The sequence below is a fragment of the Oncorhynchus nerka genome, linkage group LG7 (assembly GCF_034236695.1).
Source record: "Oncorhynchus nerka isolate Pitt River linkage group LG7, Oner_Uvic_2.0, whole genome shotgun sequence".
NCBI lineage: Eukaryota > Metazoa > Chordata > Actinopteri > Salmoniformes > Salmonidae > Oncorhynchus > Oncorhynchus nerka.
Window position 1 is genome coordinate 72596406 of NC_088402.1, and position 27262 is coordinate 72623667.

Below are 27262 nucleotides of genomic sequence, written 5' to 3' on the forward strand. Positions count from 1 at the left end.
ATATTATTATTACAATTGTTTACCGTTCTCATTGTCAGAGTGGACACATGGTTTGCAGAGCTCACAACCTATGCTACACTTGTGAGAAAAACATTTTGGTTAATTTCATTCCATTTACACGTATTATCAATTTATTAATGGTCTTTTGTTTGGGGCACACCTGTCAATGTTGGGTAAGGACACGCGTCTGATTACGCATAAAAAAAGCAGGCCTAGGCTACCTGTCCTGCATGCTAATGTAGGCCTATAAATATGCCCATTTGGGGATGTCTAAAAGTATTTATGATTGTCTAAACAAAGTCATTTTTTCTTCACCTCAAACAGCAAGTGAACAAAGCGTGTTTAAAGAATCCATTGAGAATGACAATAGTTCCTCAATGTATTTCTACCACTGGCATCAAAGGGAAAAATGTCATAAAATACCTGATTACTTCTTATCCCTTGCACAAGGGACACAAGGGACAGCATACAGCTGTGTCTGTCCCGAGCTCACTGGTGTGGGAAACTGAGGGCCCACAATATTTGAGGCATCATTTCATTTAGAAACTATTTCAATTAACCACATGACAATGATTTTGAGACACAGACTATTGTAAAATAAATTAAATTGTTCCACGAACATGTGCACATGAAAATCATAATTGGCATGCAATTGTAAAATAAACTGTCAGTCCAAATGGAAAAAGGTTGCCGACCCCTGGTGTAGCCTATTACCGCCAACTTCAGGAGCATAACGGCAGAATCTGCAAAGGTCAGCAGCAGCGAGAGGAGGAGGGTTGGGAACAGAACGAGCAGAACGAGTAGTATGGCTGGTGGCATTGTCATGCTGGAGGGTCATCGGGAATCTGACCATCACTCCCGGTGAGACAAAACCGCGACTCGTCAGTGAAGAGAACTTTTTGCCATTCCTGTCTGGTCCAGCGACGGTGGGTTTGTGCCCATAGGCAACGTTGTTGGCGGTGATGTCTGGTGAGGACCTGCCTTACAACAGGCCTACAAGCCCTCAGTCCAGCCTCTCTCAGCCTATTGCGGACAGTCTGAGCACTGATGGAGGGATTGTGCGTTCCTGGTGTAACTCGGGCAGTTGTTGCCATCCTGTACCTGTCCCGCAGGTGTGATGTTTGGATGTACCGATCCTGTGCAGGTGTTGTTACACGTGTTCTGCCAATGTGAGGACGATCAGCTGTCCGTCCTGTCTCCCTGTAGCGTTGTCTTAGGCGTCTCACAGTACGGACATTGCCATTTATTGCCCTGGCCACATCTGCAGTCGTCATGCCTTCTTGCAGCATGCCTAAGGCACGTTCACGCAGATGAGCAGGGACCCTGGGCATCTTTCTTTTTGTGTTTTTCAGAGTCAGTAGAAATGCTTCTTTAGTGTCCTAAGTTTTCATAACTGTGACCTTACTTGCCTACCTGTAAGCTGTTAGTGTCTTAACGACCGTTCCACAGATGCATGTTTATTCATTGTTTATGGATCATTGAACAAGCATGGGAAACAGTGTTTAAACCCTTTATAAGTTGTGAAATTATGAGTTTTATGAATTATCTTTGAAAGACAGGGTCCTGAAAAAGGGAAGTTTATTTTTTTGCTGAGCATCAGACACGCTCAGTACATATACAGTACCAGTCAAAAGTTTGGACACACCTACTCATTCAAGGATTTTTCTTTCTACACTGTAGAATAATAGTGAAGACATCAAAACTATGAAATAACACATATGGAATTATGTCGTAACCAAAAAAGGGTTAAACAAATCCAAAATATATTTTAGATTTCAGAATCTTCAAAGTAGTCACCCTTTGAAGGAGTTCCCACATATGCTGAGCACTGCTTTTCGTTCACTCTGCTGTCCAACTCATCCCAAACCATCTCAATTGGGTTGAGGTTGGGTGATTGTGGAGGCCAGGTCATCTGATGCAGCACTCCATCACTCTCCTTGGTCAAATAGCCCTTACACAGCCTGGAAGTGTGTTGGGTCATTGTCCTCTTGAAAAACAAATGATAGTCCCGCTAAGTGCAACCAGATGGGTCTTTTACTTTTACTTCACTACATTAATGTAAAAAGAATGTACTTTTACTGCATACGTTTTCCCTGACAGCCAAAAGTACTGGTTACATTTTGAATGCTTAGCAGGGCAGGAAAATGATCCAATTCACGCACTTATCAAGAGAACATCCCTGGTCATCCCTACTCCCTCTGATCCAGAGGACTCACTAAACACAAATGCTTTATTTGTAAATGATGTCTGAGTGTTGGAGTGTTGCTCTGGCTGCCCATAAAATGAAAAATACATGAAAAAAAGAAAATGGTGTTGTCTGATTTTGCTTAATATAAATCATTTGAATTTTACGTTTACTTTTGATACTTCAGAATATTTTAGCAATTACATTTACTTTTGATACTTAAGTATACTTGAGTGACTTTCACTTTTACTTGAGTCAATTTCTATTAAGGTATATTTACTTTTACTAAAGTATGACAATTGGGTACTTTTTCTACCACTTTGATTGTGAAAATTAATTTTATTGTAATTCTGGCTTCTCAAACCAACACGTACATTTTTATTATTACTGAGACTTAAAAAGTCTGTGCCAGACTTGTCTTCCTTCATGTCTTCCTTCCAGCAGCAGCAGCCAGCCATTCTGGGCTTTAGGCAAAGTAGCACTGCACTGGCAGGCTCCCCACAGCCAGATTGAGTCATCCTCTGGAATATGTACACAGTTGACTGAACACCAACAACAAGATACCTGATCCTGAACCCCACTTCATTGTATGGGGAAGTATAGATGAATATTGACAGACTGTATGTAAAAATGTGCCACACTGCAGGTTTGTCAATTTATGAGTCAACCCTTCTGGCTTTCCGTGTCTCATTTGCTGGTGTGTCAGAGAGAGGCAGGAGAAGTGTATTGCGTGGATGGATGGATCTGTGAGATCTGTCTCTGGGTGGCTGGCTGTGTGTGACCATCCGTTGACCCCAGAGCAGCCTGCCCGGTCTGGCCCGGGGTTTGCAACCCCATCACAGACACATCACACACGGGATCTGAGGCATGGAAAACATGCCAACAAATCAGACCTCAGTATTACAGAACTGACGGGCTGCTCAACGCTCAATCTCTCTCAGCTGCTCTTTTCTCATTGAGAGCTTACATGTGATGAGAAATATCCGTAACAGCAGATACTGTATTTCTCACAGGAAAAACTAGATACATTTTACCACTTCAAGCTTTGATAAAACTGAAGGAATGAGCAGGTCAGCTGCTCTCTACATCTTCCAGTATGATCAATGTGATCTATCACAGTTGTAAAATGAACTATTACAGTGTTCATATTGCTCTGCCTAGGATAACAGATGGTCTATTCATGTTGATTAGGGGTTTGACTGGTGTGATAGCCTGTCCTCCCTCCCTCCCTCTGTCACTACATCCCCCCCATCCCTCCCTCAGCCCAGATGACCCTGCTGTGAAGGGGCCAGGGAGGTGAGGAGAGGAGGAGAGAACAGATGGGACATCATGTACAGTATGTATGAATGTTGTGTATTAAAGGTCAATGAGAGAAGGAGGGATTGAACATCCCAGCCCAGGCAAGGTAACACCCTCCAGCATCACCTCAGGAGGAATTGGACCAACGAATGGCCGGCCCACACGACACTATTTGGTCCAGCATCACTGTAGATTATCTCTAATTCCTTAAAAAAAACACTGATATTTAAAGATAAGGAGGAAGTCTGCTACATACATTGAAATATATATCCTGCATGTCCTCCATGGTTCCCATGGTCCCCCATTCCTCTAATACATTAGCATCATGACAATGAGGAGCTCAGATGTTTTCAGTCAGCCTCTGGCTTAATCTGTTCTAAATAGGTCACATGACAACATCACCTGCTGCCCTGCTCTGCTTTGGCCCGGTCTGCTCTGGTCTGGTCTGGCTTCCACCAGTCACTCCTGTACTACCCTGTCCTTCCTTTTCCTCTAACAGCCACAGACAGGAGTAGTCCATATGTGTTGTGGACTGAGATCCACCTGCTCCCTTCAGGGGCCCTTGAAATCTTCACCCCCACCCCAGCCCCCAGGCGGTGTGATAGAGCTGTCCGGAATGGGTACAATTTCAGAGGGATGGGAGCTGAGGTGATGCATCACTGTCTCCTCTGTGTGTGTGTGTGTGTGTGTGCGTGCGTGTGCGTGTGCGTGTGCGTGTGTGTGTGTGTGTGTGTGTTTTGTTTCAAAAGATGATGCGCACGCACATTTACAAGTTTCTTTTATCGTAAACATTACAATTCAAGTACTCATTATGCGTGCAATAGTATTCGTCTCTCCGTGTGTTTTTTTCTGCATGGAGCCAGACATTATGTGTTACAGGCATCACACACGCTGGCATGCTATGTCCTATCCCATCCGCTCAGAGCAATATGACACACAGGTCACCTCTAGGCAGATATGATGAATTGCATATCCTACTAAAAGTGCATCATTCTCAACATTCTCCTCTGGCAGCAGAGTGCGTTTTAAGACCATAATCTCCCCTTCCAAATGAAAACTACTTCTAGCCTTAAGAGACAGCAGATCTTGCTAATATTGGACCGCAGTCAAAAGGCAGATTAGTCTGATAGAGAGTCATTCTTAATTGGTTCCTCAACAAAAGCCATTTGGGAAGGTCCATTTGGCCTGTCATTTAACGATAAGGAAACAGTTCTCTTAGTTGTTCCTTATCAAGAGTGTTTGGCTGCGAGGGCAAATATAGCACAGTCTGGGAAAGCTTGAAGCATGACTCTTGTTCTTTCAAATATCTACAAATGGGGCCACTTGTAAGTCATGAAACAATGACAATCTGTTGGCAGACAAAATACAATCTATTGCTCTTTCAAAATGTTAGCTCTTTCGATATGTTGAATGACTAAGTAAAGTGTTCCATTTGTGAGCAAAGTGTTGTGTGAGACCAGCATCCTACATGCACCTTATTTACCTTTGCCTCCCGCTTACAGTTGTCTGTATCATTAGTATGCATTAAAAAGAGCAGGTGATTCTCAATAAACCATATCCTCTCTCTTGCAGCTTTAGATTCCCAATCCCCAATGTTTTCACTGCAGCTGCCTCCCTCCCTCCTTGCCTGCCCAGATATTCCTGGAAAATAACACCCTGGGGAAATCACCATGATGCCTTTTAAACAACAGTGGGAAACAAAAACAATCACTTGTATCTCTCTGTTGTGATGTATTATTCTGCTAGGAATAATAAACTTGGATCCTCCCTCGTTATCACTGAGTGCTGTCTGTCAGTCTGTCAATCAGATAACAATAACAAAATAGGAAGAGAAAATCCCTACTTTGGAATACTTTTTAGCCAGTAGTTCTGAAAGTAGCACTCACGAGACAAAGTGATCCCAGTAAATTGCGTACTACTTCACATATGGGCAGATGTAACCGATGTGAAATGGCTAGCTAGTTTGCGGGGTACGCGCTAATAGCGTTTCAATCAGTTACTTCACTCGCTCTGAGACCTTGAAGTAGTTGTTTCCCTTGCTCTGCAAGGGCCGTGGCTTTTGTGGCGCGATGGGTAACGATGCTTCGAGGGTGGCTGTTGTCAATGTGTGCAGAGGGTCCCTGGTTCGAGCCCAGGTAGGGGTGAGGAGAGGGACGGAAGCTAAATTGTTACACAGACATGTGCATCACGTCATTGTTCTCTCTCTTGCGCTCTCTGCTGTGTCCACTGAGCTGTTGGGACCGCCCTGCAATGTGTGGCAGTAATTCTGCTTATAGATTAGGCATGTATGAACTACACACTGACACAACCAGTCCAAAGTGGGAGGTTTAAAAAATATTTTCTTAGTCGCCAAAGTACTGGAGCATGTCTTTAAACCTCCTCTAAACAGGAAGTAGAGTGTAAAATGTACTGGAATCATCTAACCTCAGCTCAGTGACTGGCCTCTGTTGGCTTAAAACACAAATTCTCCTGTATCTAGCCTTCCCACAAAGGACATCCTATTGTATGCTGTTTAACAATCCACACACATCACAGATGGTTCATCCTTAAAGGACCTTAATGTGGAAGGCCAACTTATCTAACTTCGTTGTTCAAGTATAAAAAAACATGAGATTTCAGACCTGCTCACAGGGTTGGTTAACTCTTGAAGTTCCTCGGGCCTCCACCGAATTCTCCTCATTTTTGGAACCAACTGCAAAATACACTGCAATTGGACGCTCTGATGCAGCTTGGGCAATTACACACATTGATTGGGGAACTATTTGCTGAGGAATGTGTCTGTTTCTCTTGATTGCTTGTTGTACTGTATTACATCTTACTTAATAATCTCATTTAGATTTGATTTGTCTATGAATTGTATGTGCAGGGCTCCCTTGTGAAAGAGACCCAGGTCTCAATGGTGACTCACTGTTTAAATAAAGGTAAGAATATCATATAGGAAATGTGTACATGTTCAAAGATGTTAACACACAGGATAATAATATTAAAGGGGCAATCTGCAGTTGTTACATACATTTATACATTTAATTAATTAATGATATGCACCCATTGATTCTTGAAGAATATAACTTAGAAATGCTTCATGAGCTTAGTCCAACTGTCGTACCCTATCATAACCCCAAATATACATTTGTTTTACTCCAAATAAAGGACATTTAAACAAACACTATATAGCCTCACAATTCAATACATGGTTAAAACTATAATTTCTCCAGCCCCATCCCGTAGCTTTTTACTGAAACAGAGGCAGGGATACCTTTGTTATTGTTCCAACTGTTGATTGCCGCTTTAAGCGGAAAATAAAACTAAACTACCCAAAAGGCTACCAAATGTGACAAATTCAAACTCGATATCAAATGAGAAAAGAACAAAGTTTTCTGTGAAGATTACCACACCTGGTGTCTTGATCTCTGAATGTTCGTTTAAGAAAATCCAACTGACATTTATTTACTCTTGAGGTGCTTAACTGTTGCACCCTCTATAACCACTGGGATTATTATTTGACCCTGCTGGTCATCTATGAACTTTTGAACATATTGAAGAACAATCTGGCCTTAATGACCATGTACTCTTATAATCTCCACCCAGCACAGCCAGAAGAGGACTGGCAACCCCTCAGAGCCTGGTTCCTCTCTAGGTTTCTTTCTAGGTCCTTGCCTTTCTAGGGAGTTTTTCCTAGCCACCGTAGAAGCACGTGCACCGTGCTTCTACATCTGCATTGCTTGCTCTTTGGGGTTTTAGGCTGGGTTTCTGTATGAGCACTTTGTGACATCTTTGATTGACTGTATTTGGACTGGTGTGTCTGTGAGAAGTTAGAACCAGGGGGTTAGCTTGTTTCTCTCTTGCTATATTTAGTCAGACAGGACAGACAGCAGGCTGAAGGAGACACAGATAGAAGGTCTTGGCTGATTGGGTATGACAGTGTTCCCCCCCCCCCCCTGTCCCCCTCTCTCTGCCAGCCAGACAACTCAGCTAGCTACATGCACAGAGGAGTGTGCACATGCAAGTTGACATCTTAATTTGAACCAGTTTGCCACAACATGAGAATGTGAATTATTATGTGGATTATAATTCATGGCAATATTTGTAGTGGTTAATACATTGTGGTGAATAATACAAGGGAAAAGGCCAAACTTGAAAAAGTGGAAGCCTTTTTAAACCTCAAATACACAAAACATTTTAAAAGTCTTGCACTGCAGGAAAGTTCTCCTGCAAGAGGGTGACCAAATTAAGTTCCTACATCTGTAAGCCTGGGTTACATACTCAGTGACTGCTGGGCCTCTTCCCTGGTCCTGGAGAGTACACAAATAGAGGAGCGTGCACAATGACATCTCTAATCTCTAATTTTACCCTAAACAGAGGGAGGGTTCAGCAGTGGGTGTTCACAGAACATAATGACAAAATCAATTTCCTGAATGCAAATCTTTTAGACTTTCAAGCTAGAGGCTGAATCCATTGGGTAGGGTACACTTGGCCACTAGAGGGCATACAACCACAGGCAAAGTCACAGCATACACCACCCATACAACACCCTTTTCTAAACCACCGTGCCTGAAGTGTAATATTGTGAAATATGCCTCAACAAATTAGCAGTGTCTGCTCATTTAGACATACATTGAAACAGATCATTTGACAACGGGCATGACATTTTGTTCCCCTGTAAAACTGATTCCAAGAATCAGTATCCTTCCTTGAGAGAGAGGTTGTGGTTGTGTAAACCTTGGGCCCTGCGGCCTGTGTTGATAGTGAGTGTATCTGCAGGAGTAGCCTGCCTGTGTGAGGTCTCTCTGGGGGGAGCTGGGGCATGGATGGCCCTGATTGAGGCTCAGGGTCCACCACATGAGGAGTGGAGAGGCTGGCTGGCACATTAATCCCCTAGCTCTATGGACAGAGGGGAGGAGTATGGTCTAGGAGGGAGGGTAAGGGAGGTAGGGGGAGAAGCTTCTTACACAACACCTCAGGCACTCCACTCTCCATCTTCCTCCCTTCATTATCTATCTTCATCCCTTCATCATCCATCTTCATCCCTTCATCATCCATCTTCCTCCCTTCATCCTCCATCTTCCTCCCTTCATCCTCCATCTTCCTCCCTTCATCCTCCTCCCTTCATCCTCCATCTTCCTCCCTTCATCCTCGATCTTCCTCCCTTCATCCTCCATCTTCCTCCCTTCATCCTCCATCTTCCTCCCTTCATCCTCCATCTTCCTCCCTTCATCCTCCATCTTCCATCTTCCTCCCTTCATCCTCCATCTTCCTCCCTTCATCCTTCATCTTCCTCCCTTCATTCTCCATCTTCCACCCTTCATCCTCCAGTTTCCTCCCTTCATCCTCCATCTTCCTCCCTTCATCCTCCATCTTCCTCCCTTCATCCTCCATCTTCCTCCCTTTAGCCTCTATCTTCCTCCTTTCATCCTCTATCTTCCTCCCTTCATCCTCTATCTTTCTCCCTTCATCCTCTGTCTTCCGTCTTTCTCCCCTGTCAGCTTACCAACCAAAATGGGATTCCAACCAATTACTGCTATCCCTTTCAGAGGCTTTTAGAGAGACGGCCACAGGTTAAATGGGGGTCCAGCTGTTTCTGTGACACAAGTGCTCACTCTAAGACCTTGTCTGACAACAAGTAAAAATGTGGATGACCATGATAAAATCTTGTGAGTTATTCACATGTGTTTCCCAGAGGATTATTCAAATCCGGCAGTAGCAGCAGGAATGATAAAGGGAGATGAAAGCATGTACAGTAGATCGTTCACAGACTGGCTCTGTCCTGGCTCTGTCCTTTGCAGTACATGACATGACATTGAGCAAACACAGAGTGCTGAATCCTGGTTCCACAGTAAATGCTAATGAGCCCATACAGCATGAGGGGAGCTAATCACTCTCAAACTGTCTTTACTGCACAGCTCAGTGTTAATGCTAATGTCTCAGGTAGGTACAGGCACTAACCTAAATAACTCAAAGGGAAGACCAATAGGGAGAAACAGACTGGTCACAGAGGAGATTGCAAATCAACAAAAGTGCCATTTATCCCAAATATCTGTTGTAGGAAGTAAGCCATCTACCTGAGAAATAAAAAAACTGGCACCATTATGAAGAAGTAGAGAAAATCACGCTAGCATTTTAGCAGCATCTGCTTCTAATCAAATTCCAATTTGCTGATATGGTTTTCCAATGGGCCAATCAAAGGTCTGAACACAAGGTTATCTGCACTTGGTAAATTCTAATCTGGCGTCTTCAGGCTTATCCCAAGTGAAGTGGGTCAACAAATACCCTTATCAATATGTGATTATGCACAGAAAATGCCCTTGCTATTTCTACATGCAAAAACAATGGAAGAATTCCTTTCTATCGCACAAACGAAAGGTAAACTCACCAGAATCTTTTTGGCCTTCCAATTCGGAAAGGTGAGCAAGGCATGTTGGTGTCTTGTGCTTTTATTGTCCTTGTTTAGAGGGTAATAGGCTTCTCTATAATAGAAGCACTAGGCTTCTCTATAATACCTTGTACTGTGTGATGTTTCCTGCAACAAGACCTCTATGTGGGCCTACAAAACAAACAGAACTTTCTGGAAGCCCTCTGTCCAAGCCTGAAATGTAAATGCAGCCAGACGATCCCTTTGGCTTTGTTAGCAATTCGTTTTTTTTTCCACATTGGAGAGACGTTGAGAAAGGACTTTGAGGATAGCTGATACCATGTACAGCCTGTGTCATTCAACTTTCAACTATGCTCCTCCCAGTTGGCCATGCTTTTTTGTTCCAAGCGTTGATCCGGTCTACCAAGGAATACTTCAGCCCAGAGAAAGAGGTTGCGCAGACCAACGCAAGGCTCCTATTGACCACCAAATTACATTCAGCTAATAAGTATTACAACAGAAACTTAAAATAACACTGTATTCCCGAATTGTCTGACTCCATCCTTGCATTACGTGCTCTGCAGTGTCAGGAAGTACAGGTCCCACTCCCCTCTCCTCCTGTGTTCCAGGTAGTGTTGAGTAATGCAGGCCTGGCTCAACCAGGCAGAGAATGGAGGGTCCTGAGGGTGTACTCTCACAGGGACAAGGCAGAGAGGAACTATCCCGGTGCAGTCACCTAGAGAGAGAGGGTTGGAGGTCGGGCTGACATCCAGGACATCCAGTGCTACCTTTCAACCTTCAGGACAGCCAGGGAGAGGTGTGCTCCATCTGCTCCTGTCTGTGTGTCTGCAGTGCTGGTGCCAGGTCCACTCCGCATCACAACAGAGCCTCAGCCTCACCTTGCCTGCGCATCAGCACCACCCTATGCTGCCAACACTGCAGAACAGTTAGGCAGTGCCTGCCTGCAGTTACTGTGGCAACGGGACCTGGGAGGGGGACTGCAGGCAGGGAGAGCGATTGGACGGGACAGTGTCCCATGCTCGTCGTCTCTCTCAGTGGCTCATTTATCTTGCTTACTCTGTTGCCTCTTAAGTGATACTGTTCAAGTTCGTATCATATTACTAGTGTCTCACTAATGTCTCACAAACTGAATGCCCTGTAGAGAGCCAAAAGCCTTACTTTTCATTCACCTCTATGTACACTACAATACCAAAAATATGTGGACACCTGCTCGTCGAACATCTCATTCCAAAATCATGGGCATTAATTAGGAGTTGGTCCCCCATTTGCTGTTATAACAGCCTCCTGTCTACTGGGAAGGCTTTCCACTAGATGTTGGAATATTGCTGCAGATACTTACTTCCATTTAGCACAAGAGCGTGAGTGAGATTGGGCGATTAGGCCTGACTCGCAGTCGGCATTCCAATTCATCCCAAAGTTGTTTGATGGGGTTGAGGTCAGGGCTCTGTGCAGGCCAGTCAAGTTCTTCCACACCTATCTCGACAAACCATTTCTTTATGGATCACGCTTTATGCAAGGGAGCATTGTCATGCTGAAACAGGAAAGGGCCTTCCCTAAAACTGTTGCCACGAAGTTGGAAGCACAGAATCATCAAGAATGTCATTATATGATGTAGAGTTAATATTTGCCTTCATTGGAACTAAGGGGCCGAGCTCGAACCATGAAAAACAGCCCCAGACCATTATTCCTCCTCCACCAAACTTTACAGTTGGCACTATATATTGGGGCAGGTAGCGTTCTCCTGGCATCCACCAAACCCAGATAAATCCATCGGACTCCCAGATGATGATGCGTGAATCATTACTTCAGAGAACGTGTTTCCACTGCTCGAGAGTCCAATAGCGGCGAGCTTTATACCACTCCAGCTGACGTTTGGCATTGCGCATGATGATCTTAGACTTGTGTGCGGCTGCTTGGCTATGGAAACCCATTTCATGAAGCTTCCGACTAACAGTTATTGTGCTGATGTTGCTTCCAGAGGCAGTTTGGAACTCGGTAGTGAGTGATGCAACTGAGGACAGGCGATTTTCACGCGGTATGCGCTTCAGCACTTGGCTGTCCCATTCTGTGAGTTTGTGTGGCCTACCACTCCACGGCTGAGCCGTTGTTGCTCCTAGATTATTCCATTTCACAATAACAGCACTTACAGTTAACCGGGGCAGCTCTAGCAGAGCAGATATTTGATGAACTGACTTGTTGGAAAGGTGGCATCCTATGATGGTGCCATGTTGAAGTCACTGAGCGCTTCAGTAAGGCCATTTTACTGCTAATGTTTGTCTATGATGATTACATTTCTGTGTGCTCCATTTTATATACCTGTCAGCAGTGGGTGTGGCTAAAATAGCCTAATCCACTAATGTGAAGGGGTGTCCATATACTTTTGTATATATAGTGTCTCTCAAAATACTGCAACTTATGGACAATGTGGTCCTCTGTAGCTCAGTTGGCAGAGCATGACACTTGCAATGCCAGGATAGTGGGTTTGATTCCTGGGACCACACAAATGTATACATGTATGCCTGTAAGTCGCTTTGAAGAAAAGTGTCTGCTAAATGGCAAACAGTGTACTCAAAAAGTATTCAGACCCCTTGACTTTTTCCACATTTTGTTACATTACAGCCTTATTCTAAAATTGATTAAAATTGTCCCCCCCCCCCCCCCCCATCATCAATCTACACACAATACCCTATAACGACAAAACAAAAAACAGGTTTTTAGAAATGTTGGCAAATGTAAAAAAAAATATATATATATATATATATATATATATATAAAAAAAAGAAATTTACATTTACATAAGTATTCAGACCCTTGACTCATTACTTTGTTGAAGCACCTTTGGCAACGATTATAGCCTTCAGTCTTCTTGGGTAACACGCTAAAAGCTTGGCACTTTATCCCATTCTTCAAATCAAATCAAATGTTATTAGTCACATGCGCCGAATACAACAGTGCAGACCTTACAGCGAAATGCTTACTTACAAGCCCCCAACCAACAATACAGGAACGCACAATCCCTTCATCAGTGCTCAGACTGTCCTGCAAATAGTATCCACTTGATTAGGTGTTCAGGAGTCTTATGGCTTGGGAATAGAAGCCGTTTAGAAGCCTCTTGGATCTAGAATTGGCACTCCGGTATCGCATGCCGTGCGGTAGCAGAGAGAACAGTCTAAGACTAGGGTGGCTGAAGTCTTGGACAACTTTTAGGATCTTTCTCTGACACTGCCTGGTATGGAGGTCCTTGATGGCAGGAAGTTTGGCCCCAGTGATGTACTGGGCTGTTCGCACTACCCTCTACCTTTTGCAGCAATTACAGCTGCAAGTCTCTTTGGGTATGTCTCTATAAGCTTGGCACATCTAGCCACTGGGATTTTTGCCCATTCTTCAAGGCAAAACTGCTCCAGCTCCTTCAAGTTGGATGGGTTCCGCTGGTGTACAGCAATCTTTAAGTCATAACACAGATTCTCAATTGGATTGAGGTCTGGGCTTTGACTAGGCCATTCCAATACATTTAAATGCTCCCCCTTAAAACACTCAAGTGTTGCTTTAGCAGTATGCTTAGGGTCATTGTCCTGCTGGAAGGTGAACCTCTGTCCCAGTCTCAAATCTCTGGAAGACTGAAACAGGTTTTCCTCAAGAATTTCCCTGTATTTAGCACCATCCATCATTCCTTCAATTCTGACCCAGTCCCTGCCAATTTCCCAGTCCCTGCCGATGGAAAAACATCCCCACATCATGATGCTGCCACCACGATGCTTCACTGTGGGGATGATGTTCTCAGGGTGATGAGAGGTGTTGGGTTTGCGCCAGATATAGTGTTTACCTTGATGGCCAAAAAGCTCAATTTTAGTCTGACCAGAGTACCTTCTTCCATATGTTTGGAGAGTCTCCCACATGCCTTTTGGCGAAAACCAAACGTGTTTGCTTATTTTTTTCTTTAAGTAATGGCTATTTCTGGCCATTCTTCCATAAAGCCCAGCTCTGTGGGGTGTACGGCTTAAAGTGGTCCTATAGACAGATACTCGCGGCCCTCTCTTGGCAGGTTTGTTGTGGTGCCATATTCTTTCCATTTTTAAAATAATGGATATAATGGTGCTCCGTGGGATGTTCAAAGATTCTGATATTTTTTTATAACCCAACCCTGATCTGTACTTCTCCACAACTTTGTCCCTGACCTGTTTGGAGAGCTCCTTGGTCTTCATGGTGCTGCTTGCTTGGTGGTGCCCCTTGCTTAAAGGTGTTTCAGACTCTGGGGCCTTTCAGAACAGGTGTATATATGCTGAGATAATGTGACAGATCATGTGAAACTTAGATTGCACACAGGTGGACCCTATTTAACTAATTATGTGATTTCTGAAGGTAATTTGTTGCACCAGCTCTTATTTAGGGGCTTCACTTTCTGGGTTTTTTTCTTAGCTTTTTTTTCTTCTTCATTTCACTACACCAATTTGGACTATTTTGCGTATGTCCATTACATGAAATCCAAATAACAATCCATTTAAATTACAGGTTGTAATGCAACCAAATAGGTAAAATGGAGAGGGGGATGAATACTTTTGTAAGGCACTGTAGACAGGTGTGACCCTTTCCAAATCATGTCCAATCAATTGAATTAACTACAGGTGGACTCCAATGAAGTTGTAGAATCATCTCCAGGATGATCAATGGAAACAGAATGGATCTGAGCCTCGTAGCTCATGAATTTCGAGTCTCATAGCAAATGGTGTGAATGGTTATATAAATACGGTATTTCTGTATTTTTTTTAAACTTGTTTTAATTTTGTCATTATGGGGTATTGTGTGTAGATTGATGAGGAATACAATTAATTTAATCTATTTTAGAATAAAGCTGTAACGTAACAAAATGTGGAATAAGGGAAGGGGTCTGAATACTTTCTGAATGCACTGTACATTCGATTAGAACGTATTGTAGCTGATTCTACATGACACAGAATCAGAAGATGAGCAACTCACCATATGCTTCTGGCCCTGGAGAAGGTCTTGTCCACTCTAAAAAGAACGAAACAGAGGTGAGAGTTAGTCTGGCTGCTGTCCCTTATTATCCATTCACTGTTGTTCTGTGGAATTGCTGGATTTGGCCAAATTACACTACAAAAAAAATAGATTTGTGTTTAAGGTATTGTGCTCATTAAAAAGCCAGCTTCATACAGCTATTCTAGAAATGATCTGGCTCGAAGGACCAGTGCTAGAACAGCTGTATAAAGGAGCTGGCCTTTTTAACAATACTTCTCACAATCCAGCCATCTCAATCTACTATAATCAACCATTGTAATACAGGGGGTAACCCAAGAGATGGGAGCACTGTCAACAACATGAATATTTCATGTTTGTTTGTTTTCTAACAAAGAGAGACAGTGCAGTACACATAGAAATAGAATGAATAGAATGGACTTGGAAGTTCTAGCCCTGGTAATTTGAAATGTAAACTAATGGGTACTCTCACAATGGCTGCCTGGTATTGTGATGCAATAATTTCCATGGTAATGTAGAATGTTCATTCAAATGATGCCAACTGACGAGGCTCATGCAATGGAATATATTTACATTTACATTTTACATTTAAGTCATTTAGCAGACGCTCTTATCCAGAGCGACTTACAAATTGGTGCGTTCACCTTAAGACATCCAGTGAAACAGCCACTTTACAATAGTGCATCTAAATCTTTTAAGGGGGGTGAGAAGGATTACTTTATCCTATCCTAGGTATTCCTGAAAGAGGTGGGGTTTCAGGTGTCTCCGGAAGGTGGTGATTGACTCCGCTGTCCTGGCGTCGTGAGGGAGTTTGTTCCACCATTGGGGGGCCAGAGCAGCGAACAGTTTTGACTGGGCTGCGCGGGAACTGTACTTCCTCAGTGGTAGGGAGGCGAGCAGGCCAGAGGTGGATGAACGCAGTGCCCTTGTTTGGGTGTAGGGCCTGATCAGAGCCTGGAGGTACTGAGGTGCCGTTCCCCTCACAGCTCCGTAGGCAAGCACCATGGTCTTGTAGCGGATGCGAGCTTCAACTGGAAGCCAGTGGAGAGAGCGGAGGAGCGGGGTGACGTGAGAGAACTTGGGAAGGTTGAACACCAGACGGGCTGCGGCGTTCTGGATGAGTTGTAGGGGTTTAATGGCACAGGCAGGGAGCCCAGCCAACAGCGAGTTGCAGTAATCCAGATGGGATATGACAAGTGCCTGGATTAGGACCTGCGCCGCTTCCTGTGTGAGGCAGGGTCGTACTCTGTGGATGTTGTAGAGCATGAACCTACAAGAACGGGCCACCGCCTTGATGTTAGTTGAGAACGACAGGGTGTTGTCCAGGATCACGCCAAGGTTCTTAGCGCTCTGGGAGGAGGACACAATGGAGTTGTCAACCGTGATTGCGAGATCATGGAACGGGCAGTCCTTCCCCGGGAGGAAGAGCAGCTCCGTCTTGCCGAGGTTCAGCTTGAGGTGGTGATCCGTCATCCACACTGATATGTCTGCCAGACATGCAGAGATGCGATTCGCCACCTGGTCATCAGAAGGGGGAAAGGAGAAGATTAATTGTGTGTCGTCTGCATAGCAATGATAGGAGAGACCATGTGAGGTTATGACAGAGCCAAGTGACTTGGTGTATAGCGAGAATAGGAGAGGGCCTAGAACAGAGCCCTGGGGGACACCAGTGGTGAGAGCGCGTGGTGAGGAGACAGATTCTCGCCACGCCACCTGGTAGGAGCGACCTGTCAGGTAGGACGCAATCCAAGCGTGGGCCGCGCCGGAGATGCCCAACTCGGAGAGGGTGGAGAGGAGGATCTGATGGTTCACAGTATCGAAGGCAGCCGATAGGTCTAGAAGGATGAGAGCAGAGGAGAGAGAGTTAGCTTTAGCAGGAGGGTTGAGGAGGCAGAATCAGGAGATAGGTTGGAGAAGGTTTGAGCAGAGGGAAGAGATGATAGGATGGAAGAGGAGATTGTAGCGGGGGAGAGAGAGCGAAGATTGGGACGGCGCGATACCATCCGAGTAGGGGCAGTGTGGGAAGTGTTGGATGAGAGCGAGAGGGAAAAGGATACAAGGTAGTGGTCGGAGACTTGGAGGGGAGTTGCAGTGAGGTTAGTGGAAGAACAGCATCTAGTAAAGATGAGGTCGAGCGTATTGCCTGCCTTGTGAGTAGAGGGGGAAGGTGAGAGGGTGAGGTCAAAAGAGGAGAGGAGTGGAAAGAAGGAGGCAGAGAGGAATGAGTCAAAGGTAGACGTGGGGAGGTTAAAGTCGCCCAGAACTGTGAGAGGTGAGCCATCCTCAGGAAAGGAGCTTATCAAGGCATCAAGCTCATTGATGAACTCTCCGAGGGAACCTGGAGGGCGATAAATGATAAGGATGTTAAGCTTGAAAGGGCTGGTAACTGTGACAGCATGGAATTCAAAGGAGGCGATAGACAGATGGGTAAGGGGAGAAAGAGAGAATGACCACTTGGGAGAGATGAGGATCCCGGTGCCACCACCCCGCTGACCAGAAGCTCTCGGGGTGTGCGAGAACACGTGGGCGGACGAAGAGAGAGCAGTAGGAGTAGCAGTGTTATCTGTGGTGATCCATGTTTCCGTCAGTGCCAAGAAGTCGAGGGACTGGAGGGAGGCATAGGCTGAGATGAACTCTGCCTTGTTGGCCGCAGATCGGCAGTTCCAGAGGCTACCGGAGACCTGGAACTCCACGTGGGTCGTGCGCTGGGATCACCAGATTAGAGTGGCCGCGGCCACGCGGTGTGGAGCGTTTGTATGGTCTGTGCAGAGAGGAGAGAACAGGGATAGACAGACACATAGTTGACAGGCTACAGAAGAGGCTACGCTAATGCAAAGGAGATTGGAATGACAAATGGACTACACGTCTCGAATGTTCAGAAAGTTAAGCTTACGTAGCAGGAATCTTATTGACTAAAATAATTCAAATGATACAGTACTGCTGAAGTAGGCTAGCTGGCAGTGGCTGCGTTGTTGTTGTTCTATCTCTCTATAGTGCTGTTTCTTGTATTATGGTCGCTTGTTTCTTTAGAGGTTTCACTTTGTTGTCCTTTTTCTTTTCCTTTTTCTTCTGTCCTTATTTTGTCTTCCTTTCTTCTGTTAACTAGATTTTTTTTGTTGTTATTCTTTGTAAGCTAGCTAGCTTCTTCCAGGAGAGTCCCTAGCAACTGCTTAGCAACAAGTAAACAATTCAGCTAGCAATTCAGCTAGCTAAGATAACTGTACAATTTTATGAAAAATAGTTACTTCTTCAAAAGCCTGTCTTTTTGGTTTGTTCCTTGTTTTGTCTTCTATTGAGTCTTGCAGTTCTCTTGATTTTTTCGATGTACTTCACTCTAAAAAAACATTTAAATCTCAATATATACAGGAGCTCATTTTTCAGCAGCTGCTATTTTTTGTAATGTCAGTTGATTTGGCTCAATACATCACAGCACATATTGAAGGGTACACTTCCTGCTTTAACTTCCTATATAGGTTAAGACAACGTCATCACAAATCTGGGACCAGCACCTTTGCTAGCTACCAGTGCCGTTGCTAGCTACCAGTGCCGTTGCTAGCTACCATAGCTGGTCCCATTGTTGCAAAGAGTCATGGGATATTTAGAATCCCGTTGTCTTAACCTTTGTCATCTTCAACCTAGGCATGGGTGCACTCAAAATGGCTAACATGTCCACCCATTATGCCATCATTGACTTGAATGGAGACGTCCTTTCTAATCATTCTATTTCTATGGCAGTACGCAAACACTATAGTACAGAAAATGGGTTGGGGAGTAGCAGTTACTCTAAATAACTCAGGCCACCTGCTAAAGTGGCACTTGTATGGATCGGTACCAGTCCATTTCCTGACCACAAACTCAACTTGATCCATATTGATTGCGTAGCACACCTGTCTTTCGGACAAAGTATGTATGTATGTATGTATGTATGTATGTATGTATGTATGTATGTAAGCAAGGATTTTATTTTATTGAACCTTTATTTAACTAGGTACGTCAGTTAAGAACAACATCTTATTTACAATGATGGCCTACCAAAAGGCCTCTCCTGTGGGGACTTGGGCTGGGATTCAAAATATTTATATATGTAGAGAAAAACACAACACTACATAAAGAGAGACCTAAGACAACAACATTGCATGGCAGCAACACATGACAACACATTATGGAAGCAGCACAACATGGTAGCAGCACAAAACATGGTGCAAACATTATTGGGCACAAACAACAGCACAAAGGGCAAGAAGATAGAGACAACAATACATCATGTGAAGCAGCCATAACTGTCAGTAAGAGTGTCCATGATTGAGTATTTGAATGAAGAGATGGAGATAAAAAGATCAGGACTTCCTAAAGACTTCCTATGCTTCAGGTCATTTTTTGAGACCAGAGGGGTTCAAATGGCTCTATTCTTATGATCAAATGATCCACCGTGGATGTGAATGAAATAAACTGCCAGCCTGCTATTCTCAGTTTATGCCAGTAGATGGTACTATGTGACTTGGTACACAAACCAATTTCTGACATGAAATATGTGGGTGAATTTGGTCTTTCTTTTGAACTCCTACAGTATGCTCTCTAAGACCAGTGAAGAGGCCCAGCGGTCAGTATAACTAAGGGGTCGATGACCTTTAATGATTGTTGGGAACTAGGGAGTGGGATGTTTAGCATGTCTAAAAAACCTTGTCTCCTCTCCTGTACATCTGATCTCACACTAAAGTTAACCCGCTGCTAGGCTGACAGTACATGATCAGATGTCCGAGGCTCTAGTCAAACGTAGTGCACTATGTAGGGAATAGGGTGCTATTTGGGACACACCCTAGCTCAACACCCAGTTCACCAGAGGCCCTGAAAGCCCCTGACCACAGAAAGGCCTCTGACAGGGTCCCCCCCAGTCTCCTAGTGGAGCTGCAGGAATCCAGGCCACTTACTCATCTCACCAGGATTGGTCTACATTTTCTATGGAATCACAACCCAACTTACATCCCAGGAACCCCCGTGCTGTTACTGGAAATAGAGCTGGTGTGAAAAGAACTGATGGGTGACGTCTCTCTGCATCACAAGATAGGCATATATGTAATTTGAGTTAGAATAGCTTGTAAAACAAACAGCAATCAAGCAAAAACAAACACGTTTTTGTTTACAGCAGTACTTTTTCACTGATATTTTGTTAATTTTGAAGGAAAGCCCCATGTGGTTCCTTTACAGAACCAAGAAAACTCTTAAAGCAACTTCCTCTTTCTCAGAAAATAGAGCCTCATTGAGGGGAAACAATGATTCAGAGGGGTAATCGTTCTTAAAGAAGGACTATTGTCATGTTGTTACAATAGTCCTGAGGGTGCTGTATGCTTGACACAAATACTGTAGATAAAAACATTGTTCATTATAGAAAATACATACAATTCCTTTGTCAGAATAAATTATATTACATTTCTTGGGATGGAGTCTGCATTAACTTAATCTGGATCTCATTGTAAGAAGGGTAGTGCAGGCTTCCTTAGCATCACAAGCATAATATTTTCTAATCTTCACATTGTGGGTCTCATTCATTCTCAGGTTGCCTGGAATTCCCATAAAATGAAATTGGCTAGATTCTTGGACAGTAGCTCCAACCTAAAATACCTGCTGGGAATATGTTCTATCCTGTTCTGTTCTCGACTATGAAAAGGTTTGGTCAACATAATAATGTGATATGACACCCACATTGAGACCGAACACGGGTTGTATGCTAGTGCACTTCAAAACAAGATTGTGGCATCACTGTGAACATTAAGCTACAGTACACACTAAGCTACAGTACACACTATGCTACAGTACACACTAAGCTACACTAAGCTACAGTACACACTAAGCTACAGTACACACTAAGCTACAGTTCACACTAAGCTACACTAAGCTACAGTACACACTAAGCTACATTTCACAGTAAGCTACAGTACCCACTAAGCTACACTAAGCTACAGTACACACTAAGCTACAGTTCACACTAAGCTACACTAAGCTATAGTACACACTAAGCTACAGTTCACAGTAAGCTACAGTACACAATAACCTACAGTACACACTAAGCTACACTAAGCTACAATACACACTAAGCTACAGTACACACTAAGCTAAAGTTCATACTAAGCTACAGTACACACTAAGCTACACTAAGCTGCAGTACACACTAAGCTACACTAAGCTACAGTACACAGTAAGCTACAGTACACACTAAGCTACACTAAGCTACAGTACACACTAAGCTACAGTACACAGTAAGCTACAGTACACAGTAAGCTACACTGAGCTACAGTACACACTAAGCTACACTAAGCTACAATACACACTAAGCTACAGTACACACAAAGTTACAGTACACACTAAGCTACAGTTCATATTAAGCTACAGTACACACTAAGCTACACTAAGCTACAGTACACACTAAGCTACAGTTCATATTAAGCTACAGTACACACTAAGCTACACTAAGCTACAGTACACACTAAGCTACAGTTCACAGTAAGCTACAGTACACAGTAAGCTACACTAAGCTACAGTACACACTAAGCTACAGTTCACACTAAGCTACAGTTCACACTAAGCTACACTAAGCTACAGTACACACTAAGCTACAGTTCACAGTAAGCTACAGTACACACTAAGCTACACTAAGCTACATTACACACTAAGCTACAGTTCACACTAAGCTACACTAAGCTATAGTACACATTAAGATACAGTTCAAAGTAAGCTACAGTACACACTAAGCTACACTAAGCTACAGTACACACTAAGCTACAGTTCACAGTAAGCTACAGTACACACTAAGCTACAGTACACAATAACCTACAGTACACACTAAGCTACACTAAGCTACAATACACACTAAGCTACAGTACACACTAAGCTAAAGTTCATACTAAGCTACAGTACACACTAAGCTACACTAAGCTGCAGTACACACTAAGCTACACTAAGCTACAGTACACAGTAAGCTACAGTACACAGTAAGCTACACTGAGCTACAGTACACACTAAGCTACACTAAGCTACAATACACACTAAGCTACAGTACACACAAAGTTACAGTACACACTAAGCTACAGTTCATATTAAGCTACAGTACACACTAAGCTACACTAAGCTACAGTACACACTAAGCTACAGTTCATATTAAGCTACAGTACACACTAAGCTACAGTTCACAGTAAGCTACAGTACACAGTAAGCTACACTAAGCTACAGTACACACTAAGCTACAGTTCACACTAAGCTACAGTTCACACTAAGCTACACTAAGCTACAGTACACACTAAGCTACAGTTCACAGTAAGCTACAGTACACACTAAGCTACACTAAGCTACAGTACACACTAAGCTACAGTACACACTAAGCTACAGTACACACTAAGCTACACTAAGCTACAGTACACAGTAAGCTACACTGAGCTACAGTACACACTAAGCTACAGTTCACAGTAAGCTACAGTACACACCAAGCTACACTAAGCTACAGTACACACTAAGCTACACTAAGCTACAGTACACACTAAGCTACAGTTCATACTAAGCTACAGTACACACTAAGCTACACTAAGCTGCAGTACACAGTAAGCTACAGTACACACTAAGCTACACACTAAGCTACAGTTCACACTAAGCTACAGTTCACACTAAGCTACACTAAGCTACAGTACACACTAAGCTACACTAAGCTACAGTACACACTAAGCTACAGTTCACAGTAAGCTACAGTACACACTAAGCTACACTAAGCTACAGTACACACTAAGCTACAGTATACACTAAGCTACAGTTCACACTAAGCTACACTGAGCTACAGTACACACTAAGCTACACTAAGCTACAGTACACAGTAAGCTACAGTACACACTAAGCTACATTGAGCTACAGTACACACTAAGCTACAGTTCACAGTAAGCTACAGTACACACCAAGCTACACTAAGCTACAGTACACACTAAGCTACAGTTCACAGTAAGCTACAGTACACACAAAGCTACAGTACACACTAAGCTACAGTTCATACTAAGCTACAGTAAACACTAAGCTACACTAAGCTGCAGTACACACCAAGCTACACTAAGGTACAGTACACAGTAAGCTACACTAAGCTACAGTACACACTAAGCTACAGTACACACTAAGCTACAGTTCACACTAAGCTACACTGAGCTACAATACACACTAAGCTACAGTACACACAAAGTTACAGTACACACTAAGCTACAGTTCATATTAAGCTACAGTACACACTAAGCTACACTAAGCTACAGTACACACTAAGCTACAGTTCATATTAAGCTACAGTACACACTAAGCTACACTAAGCTACAGTACACACTAAGCTACAGTTCACAGTAAGCTACAGTACACAGTAAGCTACACTAAGCTACAGTACACACTAAGCTACAGTTCACACTAAGCTACACTAAGCTACAGTACACACTAAGCTACAGTTCACAGTAAGCTACAGTACACACTAAGCTACACTAAGCTACAGTACACACTAAGCTACAGTACACACTAAGCTACAGTACACACTAAGCTACACTAAGCTACAGTACACACTAAGCTACAGTACACAGTAAGCTACAGTACACAGTAAGCTACAGTACACAGTAAGCTACACTGAGCTACAGTACACACTAAGCTACATTTCACAGTAAGCTACAGTACACACCAAGCTACACTAAGCTACAGTACACACTAAGCTACACTAAGCTACAGTACACACTAAGCTACACTAAGCTACAGTACACACTAAGCTACAGTTCACAGTAAGCTACACTAAGCTGCAGTACACAGTAAGCTACACTAAGCTACAGTACACACTAAGCTACAGTTCACACTAAGCTACAGTTCACACTAAGCTACACTAAGCTACAGTACACACTAAGCTACAGTTCACAGTAAGCTACAGTACACACTAAGCTACACTAAGCTACAGTACACACTAAGCTACACTGAGCTACAGTACACACTAAGCTACAGTTCACAGTAAGCTACAGTACACACCAAGCTACACTAAGCTACAGTACACACTAAGCTACACTAAGCTACAGTACACACTAAGCTACACTAAGCTACAGTACACACTAAGCTACAGTTCATACTAAGCTACAGTACACACTAAGCTACACTAAGCTGCAGTACACAGTAAGCTACACTAAGCTACAGTACACACTAAGCTACAGTTCACACTAAGCTACAGTTCACACTAAGCTACACTAAGCTACAGTACACACTAAGCTACACTAAGCTACAGTACACACTAAGCTACAGTTCACAGTAAGCTACAGTACACACTAAGCTACACTAAGCTACAGTACACACTAAGCTACAGTATACACTAAGCTACAGTTCACACTAAGCTACACTGAGCTACAGTACACACTAAGCTACACTAAGCTACAGTACACAGTAAGCTACAGTACACACTAAGCTACATTGAGCTACAGTACACACTAAGCTACAGTTCACAGTAAGCTACAGTACACACCAAGCTACACTAAGCTACAGTACACACTAAGCTACAGTTCACAGTAAGCTACAGTACACACAAAGCTACAGTACACACTAAGCTACAGTTCATACTAAGCTACAGTAAACACTAAGCTACACTAAGCTGCAGTACACACCAAGCTACACTAAGGTACAGTACACAGTAAGCTACACTAAGCTACAGTACACACTAAGCTACAGTACACACTAAGCTACAGTTCACACTAAGCTACACTGAGCTACAATACACACTAAGCTACAGTACACACAAAGTTACAGTACACACTAAGCTACAGTTCATATTAAGCTACAGTACACACTAAGCTACACTAAGCTACAGTACACACTAAGCTACAGTTCATATTAAGCTACAGTACACACTAAGCTACACTAAGCTACAGTACACACTAAGCTACAGTTCACAGTAAGCTACAGTACACAGTAAGCTACACTAAGCTACAGTACACACTAAGCTACAGTTCACACTAAGCTACACTAAGCTACAGTACACACTAAGCTACAGTTCACAGTAAGCTACAGTACACACTAAGCTACACTAAGCTACAGTACACACTAAGCTACAGTACACACTAAGCTACAGTACACACTAAGCTACACTAAGCTACAGTACACACTAAGCTACAGTACACAGTAAGCTACAGTACACAGTAAGCTACAGTACACAGTAAGCTACACTGAGCTACAGTACACACTAAGCTACATTTCACAGTAAGCTACAGTACACACCAAGCTACACTAAGCTACAGTACACACTAAGCTACACTAAGCTACAGTACACACTAAGCTACACTAGCTAAGCACAGTACACACTAAGCTACAGTTCACAGTAAGCTACACTAAGCTGCAGTACACAGTAAGCTACACTAAGCTACAGTACACACTAAGCTACAGTTCACACTAAGCTACAGTTCACACTAAGCTACACTAAGCTACAGTACACACTAAGCTACAGTTCACAGTAAGCTACAGTACACACTAAGCTACACTAAGCTACAGTACACACTAAGCTACAGTATACACTAAGCTACAGTTCACACTAAGCTACACTGAGCTACAGTACACACTAAGCTACACTAAGCTACAGTACACAGTAAGCTACAGTACACACTAAGCTACATTGAGCTACAGTACACACTAAGCTACAGTTCACAGTAAGCTACAGTACACACCAAGCTACAGTACACACTAAGCTACAGTTCACAGTAAGCTACAGTACACACAAAGCTACAGTACACACTAAGCTACAGTTCATACTAAGCTACAGTACACACTAAGCTACACTAAGCTGCAGTACACACCAAGCTACACTAAGGTACAGTACACAGTAAGCTACACTAAGCTACAGTACACACTAAGCTACAGTACACACTAAGCTACAGTACACACTAAGCTACACTAAGCTGCAGTACACACCAAGCTACACTAAGGTACAGTACACAGTAAGCTACAGTACACAGTAAGCTACACTAAGCTACAGTTCACAGTAAGCTACAGTACACACAAAGCTACAGTACACACTAAGCTACAGTACACACTAAGCTACACTAAGCTGCAGTACACACCAAGCTACACTAAGGTACAGTACACAGTAAGCTACAGTACACAGTAAGCTACACTAAGCTACAGTACACACTAAGCTACAGTACACACTAAGCTACAGTTCACAGTAAGCTACAGTACACACAAAGCTACAGTACACACTAAGCTACAGTTCATACTAAGCTACAGTACACACTAAGCTATACTAAGCTGCAGTACACACCAAGCTACACTAAGGTACAGTACACAGTAAGCTACAGTACACAGTAAGCTACACTAAGCTACAGTACACACTAAGCTACAGTACACACTAAGCTACAATACACACTAAGCTACAGTACACACAAAGCTACAGTACACACTAAGCTACAGTTCATACTAAGCTACAGTACACACTAAGCTACACTAAGCTGCAGTACACACCAAGCTACACTAAGCTACAGTACACAGTAAGCTACACTAAGCTACAGTACACACTAAGCTACAGTACACACTAAGCTACAATACACACTAAGCTACAGTACACACTAAGCTACAGTTCATACTAAGCTACAGTACACACCAAGCTACACTAAGCTACAGTACACACTAAGCTACAGTACACACTAAGCTACACTAAGCTACAGTACACACTAAGCTACAGTACACACTAAGCTACAGTTCATACTAAGCTACAGTACACACTAAGCTACACTAAGCTACAGTACACACTAAGCTACACTAAGCTAGCTTAGTGTACAGTACAGCTTAGTGTAGCTTCATACTGTACTGTACACACCAAGCTACACTGTAGCTTAGTACACACTGCTAGTACACACTAAGCTACACTAGCTTAGTGTACACTAAGCTACAGTACACACTGAACTGTAAGCTAGTACACTGTAGCTTAGTACGAACTGTAGCTTAGTGTGTATTGTAGCTTAGTGTGTACTGTAGCTTAGTGTGTACTGTACCTTAGTGTAGCTTGATGTGTACTGCAGCTTAGTGTAGCTTAGTGTGTACTGTAGCTTAGTATGAACTGTAGCTTAGTGTGTACTGTAGCTTTGTGTGTACTGTAGCTTACTGTGAACTGTAGCTTAGTGTGTACTGTAGCTTAGTGTGTACTGTAGCTTAGTGTAGCTTACTGTGTACTGTAGCTTACTGTGTACTGTACCTTACACACTAAGCTACAGTACACACTAAGCTACATTTCACAGTAACCTACAGTACCCACTAAGCTACACTAAGCTACAGTACACACTAAGCTACAGTTCACACTAAGCTACACTAAGCTATAGTACACACTAAGATACAGTTCAAAGTAAGCTACAGTACACACTAAGCTACACTAAGCTACAGTACACACTAAGCTA

The 27262-nt window shown here is 43.2% G+C and overlaps 1 protein-coding gene across 1 annotated transcript in view; it reads right to left on the reverse strand.

The window, feature by feature from the left end:
• Positions 1-14868, reverse strand: part of LOC115132321 (rap1 GTPase-activating protein 1-like) — a 55617-nt gene extending 40749 nt beyond the window's left edge. Inside the window, exon 1 of the mRNA XM_065020798.1 lies at positions 14829-14868. The gene's annotated coding sequence lies outside the window, so the exon portion shown is untranslated. The remainder of the gene's footprint in view (positions 1-14828) is intronic.
• Positions 14869-27262: the final 12394 nt, after the last annotated feature.